Here is an 8,361-nt window from a genome sequence, read left to right as displayed (position 1 = left end):
GAAAGGTATCTTTTCCGGCCTTTATATCCACACCTTTGTTGTCTCCACTCAAATGGATCCCAATGACAGCGAATAGTAAAAAATATGTATTTATTAAAAAATATACGTACCCACCAGCTTTGTGGGACATAAAAAGACTTACACAATAAAACACAAAACAGCTTTACAAGGTACCCTCTCTCTAAGACCAAAAAAACCACTTCCAATAATACCAGTAGGATGGATGGGGGTAGATGTTCTTAATTTTTGGCAATAAAGAAAAAGTTACCCACAAAGTGCCACCAACCACCGTGGAAGGGTCAGGTCCAGGGTCCCCTTATGGAATGCCAACGCGTTTCGGATATAATCCTTCCTCAGTTGCCCTGAGGAAGGATTAAATCCGAAACGCGTTGGCATTCCATAAGGGGACCCTGGACCTGACCCTTCCACGGTGGTTGGTGGCACTTTGTGGGTAACTTTTTCTTTATTGCCAAAAATTAAGAACATCTACCCCCATCCATCCTACTGGTATTATTGGAAGTGGTTTTTTTGGTCTTAGAGAGAGGGTACCTTGTAAAGCTGTTTTGTGTTTTATTGTGTAAGTCTTTTTATGTCCCACAAAGCTGGTGGGTACGTATATTTTTTAATAAATACATATTTTTTACTATTCGCTGTCATTGGGATCCATTTGAGTGGAGACAACAAAGGTGTGGATATAAAGGCCGGAAAAGATACCTTTCAACGCACATAGGGCTTACAAGAAAGGTAAGCATGGTGTAGATAAGCTGATGAAGGTCAAGTGCATGCGGCATTAAAGAAACTGTTATGTGAATGCATCTCATTTAACCCAGGTCAGTCACTAAGAGGAGTGACTTTGGAAGTCTGTCAGAGTACAACTATATGCTAATGGACATATTGCGTATTGTGTTCTTGTTTTGAGGAACAGGAACATATACGGATCAGGAAGTTATACATAGCATCGCTGGGAGATCACCTCTTTTTTCGTGCATATTGTATTCATAGAGGAGTGGTGCTACTCTTTTGGGGATCTGCCGAGCTGAAGCTAGGGCGCAAGTTATTGTTTCAATCTATTTCTTGTCTTTAGTCTCCAGATGGCATTAACTGTAGCAGAAGATAGTTACCAGTTCCACAATGGATATGAGTGATGGCATCAGCTTTAGGAAGAGTCCATTGCTAGCTGTATATGTGGATCCGGTCTTTTGTCTTTGTTAGGAAAAAACTTCCCAGTGATAGTAGCAGTGTCCAATTGGTGCCGAAGATGTCAAAGTCCCAATGATTATCGGAGAGTGATGCATAGGTGGGTAAACGGGCTCAACGCGTTTCGCTGGCAAAAAGTGCTTCCTCAGGAGCATGCTTTGACATCTTCGGCACCAATTGGACACTGCTCCTATCACTAAAGCCCCGCCCCCATGCAATGGCGCGTCTTCCCACACTTATTGTATTATACTGGCCTGAGGTAGTCTTCAGATAGTAGCCATATGATCAGTCCTTGGATAGCCCCGTCCTATTGTTGCCTATCTGGAGGACTTGCTATTGGGCCTGCTGCCCACCTACCTAACCCTGTACAGTAGTACGGGCCTATTGCCCTTCTTGCCCCCCGCCTACTGTCGCCACTCAGGGCCATTCCTTAAGCCTGGTGGCCTAGCGCCCGAATCCCTGGTGGTCAAGGGGGAGAGGGGCAGCACCTGGACTTACCCGTCCTAAGGGCCGCGGCTGGACCAAGCCTGGTCCGACCACGCCCACCGCGTTGTCTTCGCCGGAGGCAGGATGGCTCCCACCACCTCCAGGCTTCCTGGAGTCTTCACCTGGGCAGCGGTGGCCAGTACAAGCCTTTTTGTGTTGCACTAGCTGTTCCAGGGCTTCCGACGTCTTGACCGACAGGCGTTGGCTCTTTGTACTTCCCCCGGCGGGCGGCGGTGTGTCTCAGCTCTTTTGCAACTACCGCCGCCCTCCAAGACTTCCTGCGCCGTCTTCCATCATCAGGAGCTTTTCTCTGCTCCTTCCCCGCCGACGAACCGAACCCTCGCGCCCGGCGCTGGCTAATATCAGCCAGTGCCAGGGGCAGGGCTATGACGCGGCGGGCCAGGATTGGCTCGCCGCCGCCACTCCTGATTGGCCGCCAGCTTGTGAGCTGTGATGGGCTCACAGCTGGCGCCAAATTCAAAAAACGCGCTGTGATTGGCGGGGCCCGAGTCCCGGAGGATGCAGGCCCGCCGCTATCACCCACGTGGAGCAGTGGCGAATCACCGCCGCCACCACGTCCGCCGCCGAACTCTGCAACCAGGCCCGGTCCCCAGTGCTGTCCGAAGCCAGCGCTACCTCCGGCACCATGGGACGGCGCCGGGCCATCCCAGGTAAGTAGGCACGTGAATGCTAGTAGCTGGGCCAGTGACTGCGTGAGTACACTGGCCCTTGCTACACATACACTGAGCGGAGGCAGCGGGCCCAAGAACACGTCTCCCCAGGGACAAAACTCACCCTACTACCTGCAGCTGAGACAGGCAACCACGTCTCCTACTGCGCATGCTCCACAGTCCTCCTGGCCAATAGCAGCGCAGGAAGTGCTTCATGTGACCGCATCTGCCCGCGTTCAGCGCTTGTCTCCGACTCCCCGGCTATCAGCATAGTCCCTGTGAGTAATGACAGAGTGGCGCCCCGGCGGAGTGATACAGCAACAGATCGGCGCCCTGGCGGAGTGATACACCTTCTACAGCAACAGAGCGACAAGCGTTGCACCGGCGGAGTGATACAGCGGGTGAACTCGGCGGGAAGGAAGGACTCCGTGACACAGCGGGCGGGCGGTGGTGAGTCCCCGGCGGTACAGCGCTGCTTTTACCGCTACCCAGCGTTATACCAGTGTGTCACCTACACTGTACCTACCTGCTCCCCGTGTACTCTCACACCACCTGCTACTGTACCCCTGTGCCTTTATATACCCTCACTCACCCCACCTGCTAATGTGCCCCATTCCCCCTGTCCCTGTATATACCCCCACTCACCCCTCCCCCACCTGCTAATGTGCCCCATTCCCCCTGTCTATACACCCCACTCACCCCATCCCCCCACCTGCTAATGTGCCCCATTCCCCCTGTCCCTGTATATACCCCCACTCACCCCATCCCCCCACCTGCTAATGTGCCCCATTCCCCCTGTCTATACACCCCACTCACCCCATCCCCCCACCTGCTAATGTGCCCCATTCCCCCTGTCCCTGTATATACCCCCACTCACCCCTCCCCCACCTGCTAATGTGCCCCATTCCCCCTGTCTATACACCCCACTCACTCCATCCCCCCACCTGCTAATGTGCCCCATTCCCCCTGTCCCTGTATATACCCCCACTCGCCCCATCCCCCACCTGCTAATGTGCCTCATTCCCCCTGTCCCTGTATATACCCCACTCACCCCATCCCCCACCTGCTAATGTGCCCCATTCCCCCTGTCCCTGTATATACACCCCACTCACCCCATCCCCCCACCTGCTAATGTGCCCCATTCCCACTGTCCCTGTATATACCCCCACTCGCCCCATCCCCCCACCTGCTAATGTGCCCCATTCCCCCTGTCCCTGTATATACCCCCACTCGCCCCATCCCCCACCTGCTAATGTGCCTCATTCCCCCTGTCCCTGTATATACCCCCACTCACCCCTCCCCCCACCTGCTAATGTGCCCCATTCCCCCTGTCCCTGTATATACACCCCACTCACCCCATCCCCCCACCTGCTAATGTGCCCCATTCCCCCTGTCCCTGTATATACCCCCACTCACCCCACCTGCTAATGTGCCCCATTCCCCCTGTCCCTGTATATACCCCACTCACCCCATCCCCCACCTGCTAATGTGCCCCATTCCCCCTGTCCCTGTATATACCCCCACTCGCCCCATCCCCCCACCTGCTAATGTGCCCCATTCCCCCTGTCCCTGTATATACCCCCACTCGCCCCATCCCCCCACCTGCTAATGTGCCCCATTCCCCCTGTCCCTGTATATACCCCACTCACCCCATCCCCCCACCTGCTAATGTGCCCCATTCCCCCTGTCCCTGTATATACCCCCACTCGCCCCATCCCCCCACCTGCTAATGTGCCCCATTCCCCCTGTCCCTGTATATACCCCCACTCGCCCCATCCTCCCACCTGCTAATGTGCCCCATTCCCCCTGTATATACCCCCACTCGCCCCATCCCCCCACCTGCTAATGTGCCCCATTCCCCCTGTCCCTGTATATACCCCCACTCACCCCATCCCCACCTGCTAATGTGCCCCATTCCCCCTGTGCCTTTATATACCCCCACTCACCCCATCCCCCACCTGTTAATGTGCCCCATTCCCCCTGTCCCTGTATATACCCCACTCACCCCATCCCCCCACCTGTTACTGTGCCCCATTCCCCCTGTCCCTGTATATACCCCCACTCACCCCATCCCCCACCTGTTAATGTGCCCCATTCCCCCTGTCCCTGTATATACCCCCACTCACCCCATCCCCCACCTGTTAATGTGCCCCATTCCCCCTGTATATACCCCCACTCACCCCATCCCCCACCTGTTAATGTGCCCCATTCCCCCTGTATATACCCCCACTCACCCCATCCCCCACCTGCTAATGTGCCCCATTCCCCCTGTCCCTGTATATACCCCACTCACCCCATTCCCCACCTGCTAATGTGCCCCTTTCCCCCTGTCCCTGTATATACCCCACTCACCCCATCCCCCCACCTGCTACTGTGCCCCATTCCCCCTGTCCCTGTATATACCCCCACTCACCCCATCCCCCACCTGCTAATGTGCCCCATTCCCCCTGTCCCTGTATATACCCCCACTCACCCCATCCCCCACCTGCTAATGTGCCCCATTCCCCCTGTGCCTGTATATACCCCCACTCACCCCGTCACCCACCTGCTAATGTTTCCCATTCCCCCTGTCCCTGTATATACCCCACCTCACCTTGTCCCCCACCTGCTAATGTTTCCCATTCCCCCTGTCCCTGTATATACCCCACCTCACCTTGTCCCCCCACCTGCTAATGTTTCCCATTGTCCCTGTATATACCCCACCTCACCTTGTCCCCCACCTGCTAATGTGCCCCATTCCTCCTGTCCCTGTATATACCCCCACTCACCCCATCCCCCACCTGCTAATGTGCCCCATTCCCCCTGTCCCTGTATATACCCCCACTCACCCCATCCCCCACCTGCTAATGTGCCCCATTCCCCGTGTGCCTGTATATACCCCCACTCACCCCGTCACCCACCTGCTAATGTTTCCCATTCCCCCTGTCCCTGTATATACCCCACCTCACCTTGTCCCCCACCTGCTAATGTTTCCCATTCCCCCTGTCCCTGTATATACCCCACCTCACCTTGTCCCCCACCTGCTAATGTTTCCCATTGTCCCTGTATATACCCCACCTCACCTTGTCCCCCACCTGCTAATGTGCCCCATTCCTCCTGTCCCTGTATATACACCCACTCACCCCATCCCCCACCTGCTAATGTGCCCCATTCCCCCTGTGCCTGTATATACCCCCACTCACCCCGTCACCCACCTGCTAATGTTTCCCATTCCCCCTGTCCCTGTATATACCCCCCACTCACCCCATCCCCCACCTGCTAATGTTTCCCATTCCCCCTGTCCCTGTATATACCCCACCTCACCTTGTCCCCCACCTGCTAATGTTTCCCATTCCCCCTGTCCCTGTATATACCCCACCTCACCTTGTCCCCCACCTGCTAATGTTTCCCATTGTCCCTGTATATACCCCACCTTGTCCCCCACCTGCTAATGTGCCCCATTCCCCCTGTCCCTGTATATACCCCCACTCACCCCATCCCCCCCACCTGCTAATGTGCCCCATTCCCCCTGTCCCTGTATATGCCCCCCACTCACCCCATCCCCCCACCTGCTAATGACTGTGCCCCATTCCCCCTGTCCCTGTATATACCCCCACTCACCCCATCCCCCACCTGCTACTGTGCCCCCATTACCCCTGTCCCTGTATATACCCCCACTCACCCCATCCCCCCACCTGCTAATGAATGTGCCCCATTCCCCCTGTATATACCCCCACTCACCCCTCCCCCACCTGCTAATGTGTAGCTGGTGGAGAAGTGTCTTGTATGTCACTGATCATACTAATGTGCTCGAGGGATCCCAGGCCTGGGCTGACCAGTTTGCAGCACGTTATTGTTATGGCAGAGGGACCCCGCACTGTGTCTCCCTGCTACAGCGGGGTGTAGGACGAGTGGCTGGGATCCTGGGGTCCAGCATACCAAAAGCTGTGCGAGCGCCAGTGAGCCCCTTGTGGGCTTGCTGTTATCGGATAATGAGGGACCCCAACGCAGTTTTTCCTCCTATTTCTCTTACGTTCTAGAGGATGCTGTGGTCCAATTTAGTACCATGGGGTATAGACGGGTCCCTTGGGAGCCATGGGCACTTTAGGAGTTTAATAGTATGCCCCTCCCACCAGACTCAGTTTAGAAAATGTGCCCGGAGGAGCCGGTCACAGCTAGGGGAGCTCCTAGGAATTTTCTTAGTTTTTTGTTTTCTAGAGTTACGTTAGGTGCAGGAAGGCTGCTGGTAACAGCCTCCCTGCTTCGTGGGACTTAGGGGAGAGTAGGAACCATCTTCCTGAAGAGTTAATGGCTCTCTATCTCCGCTGACAGGACACTGAGCTCCTGAGGGTGATGATCGCAAGTCCACGAGGCGACTGCTCACTCCCACAGCATACCGCCACCCCCTAACAGAGCCAGAAGATCGCGGTGGTGAGTGTGACACCGACAAGCGGGGAGCCGGTGTGTATGGAGGCAACAGGGTGGAAGCGCAGTGCAGACACTGCGCTCCGGAGGGCTCAGCGGTAGACGGGCGGCGATGTGAGGGGCGCCCTGGGCCAGTGCAAATACGCTCAAAACTGGTTTTCTCTATCGTCCTAGTGGATGCTGGGGTTCCTGAAAGGACCATGGGGAATAGCGGCTCCGCAGGAGACAGGGCACAAAAGTAAAGCTTTCCGATCAGGTGGTGTGCACTGGCTCCTCCCCCTATGACCCTCCTCCAAGCCAGTTAGATTTTTGTGCCCGGCCGAGAAGGGTGCAATCTAGGTGGCTCTCCTAAAGAGCTGCTTAGAGAAAGTTTAGCTTAGGTTTTTTATTTTACAGTGAGTCCTGCTGGCAACAGGATCACTGCAACGAGGCACTTAGGGGAGAAGAAGTGAACTCACCTGCGTGCAGGATGGATTGGCTTCTTGGCTACTGGACATCAGCTCCAGAGGGACGATCACAGGTACAGCCTGGATGGTCACCGGAGCCTCGCCGCCGGCCCCCTTGCAGATGCTGAAACATGAAGAGGTCCAGAATCGGCGGCAGAAGACTCCTCAGTCTTCTAAAGGTAGCGCACAGCATTGCAGCTGTGCGCCATTTTCCTCTCAGCACACTTCACACGGCAGTCACTGAGGGTGCAGGGCGCTGGGAGGGGAGCGCCCTGGGAGGCAAATGAAAACCTATTTGGCTAAAAAATACCTCACATATAGCCTCCGGGGCTATATGGAGATATTTAACCCCTGCCAGAATACACTAAAGAGCGGGAGACGAGCCCGCCGGAAAAGGGGCGGGGCCTATCTCCTCAGCACACAGCGCCATTTTCCTTACACAGCTCCGCTGGTCAGGACGGCTCCCAGGTCTCTCCCCTGCACTGCACTACAGAAACAGGGTAAAACAAGAGAGGGGGGGCAAAATAGTGGCAAAAATTATATTATAAAAGCAGCTATACAGGGAGCACTTATTATAAGGCTATCCCTGTCATATATAGCGCTTTTGGTGTGTGCTGGCAAACTCTCCCTCTGTCTCCCCAAAGGCTAGTGGAGTCCTGTCTTCGTTAAGAGCATTCCCTGTGTGTCTGCTGTGTGTCGGTACGTGTGTGTCGACATGTATGAGGACGATATTGGTGTGGAGGCGGAGCAATTGCCAAATATGGGGATGTCACCTCCTAGGGGGTCGACACCAGAATGGATGCCTTTATTTATGGAATTACGGGATAGTGTCAACACGCTAAAGCAGTCGTTTGTCGACATGAGACGGCCGGACAATCAGTTAGTGCCTGTCCAGGCGCCTCAAACACCGTCAGGGGCTGTAAAACGCCCTTTGCCTCAGTCGGTCGACACAGACCCAGACACAGGCACTGATTCCAGTGGCGACGGTGACGAATCAACCGTATTTCTCCTTCATCCACTAGGGGCCACTGGAGCGTAGTTACAATGGGGATATAGTAGGCAGTAATTGGGAGCTGGCACTTTAAAATTCTCAACCTGTGGCTAGCTCCTCCCCTACTATCTCCCCTCCAAGCCAGTCTTAGTATGTGCCCGATGTG

The 8,361-nt window shown here is 55.1% G+C and overlaps 1 protein-coding gene across 1 annotated transcript in view; it reads left to right on the top strand.

Annotated features, from left to right (window-relative positions):
- The first annotated feature begins 2,610 nt into the window (after positions 1–2,610).
- LOC134934743 (E3 ubiquitin/ISG15 ligase TRIM25-like) overlaps positions 2,611–8,361 on the top strand; it is a 91,508-nt gene continuing 85,757 nt past the window's right edge. Inside the window, exon 1 of the mRNA XM_063930106.1 lies at positions 2,611–2,804. The gene's annotated coding sequence lies outside the window, so the exon portion shown is untranslated. The remainder of the gene's footprint in view (positions 2,805–8,361) is intronic.

The sequence above is a fragment of the Pseudophryne corroboree genome, chromosome 6 (genome assembly GCF_028390025.1).
Source record: "Pseudophryne corroboree isolate aPseCor3 chromosome 6, aPseCor3.hap2, whole genome shotgun sequence".
In the NCBI taxonomy this organism is placed as follows: Eukaryota; Metazoa; Chordata; class Amphibia; order Anura; family Myobatrachidae; genus Pseudophryne; species Pseudophryne corroboree.
The sequence above is the reverse complement of the archived record's forward strand: the minus strand, read 5'-3'. Positions and strand labels throughout refer to the sequence as shown.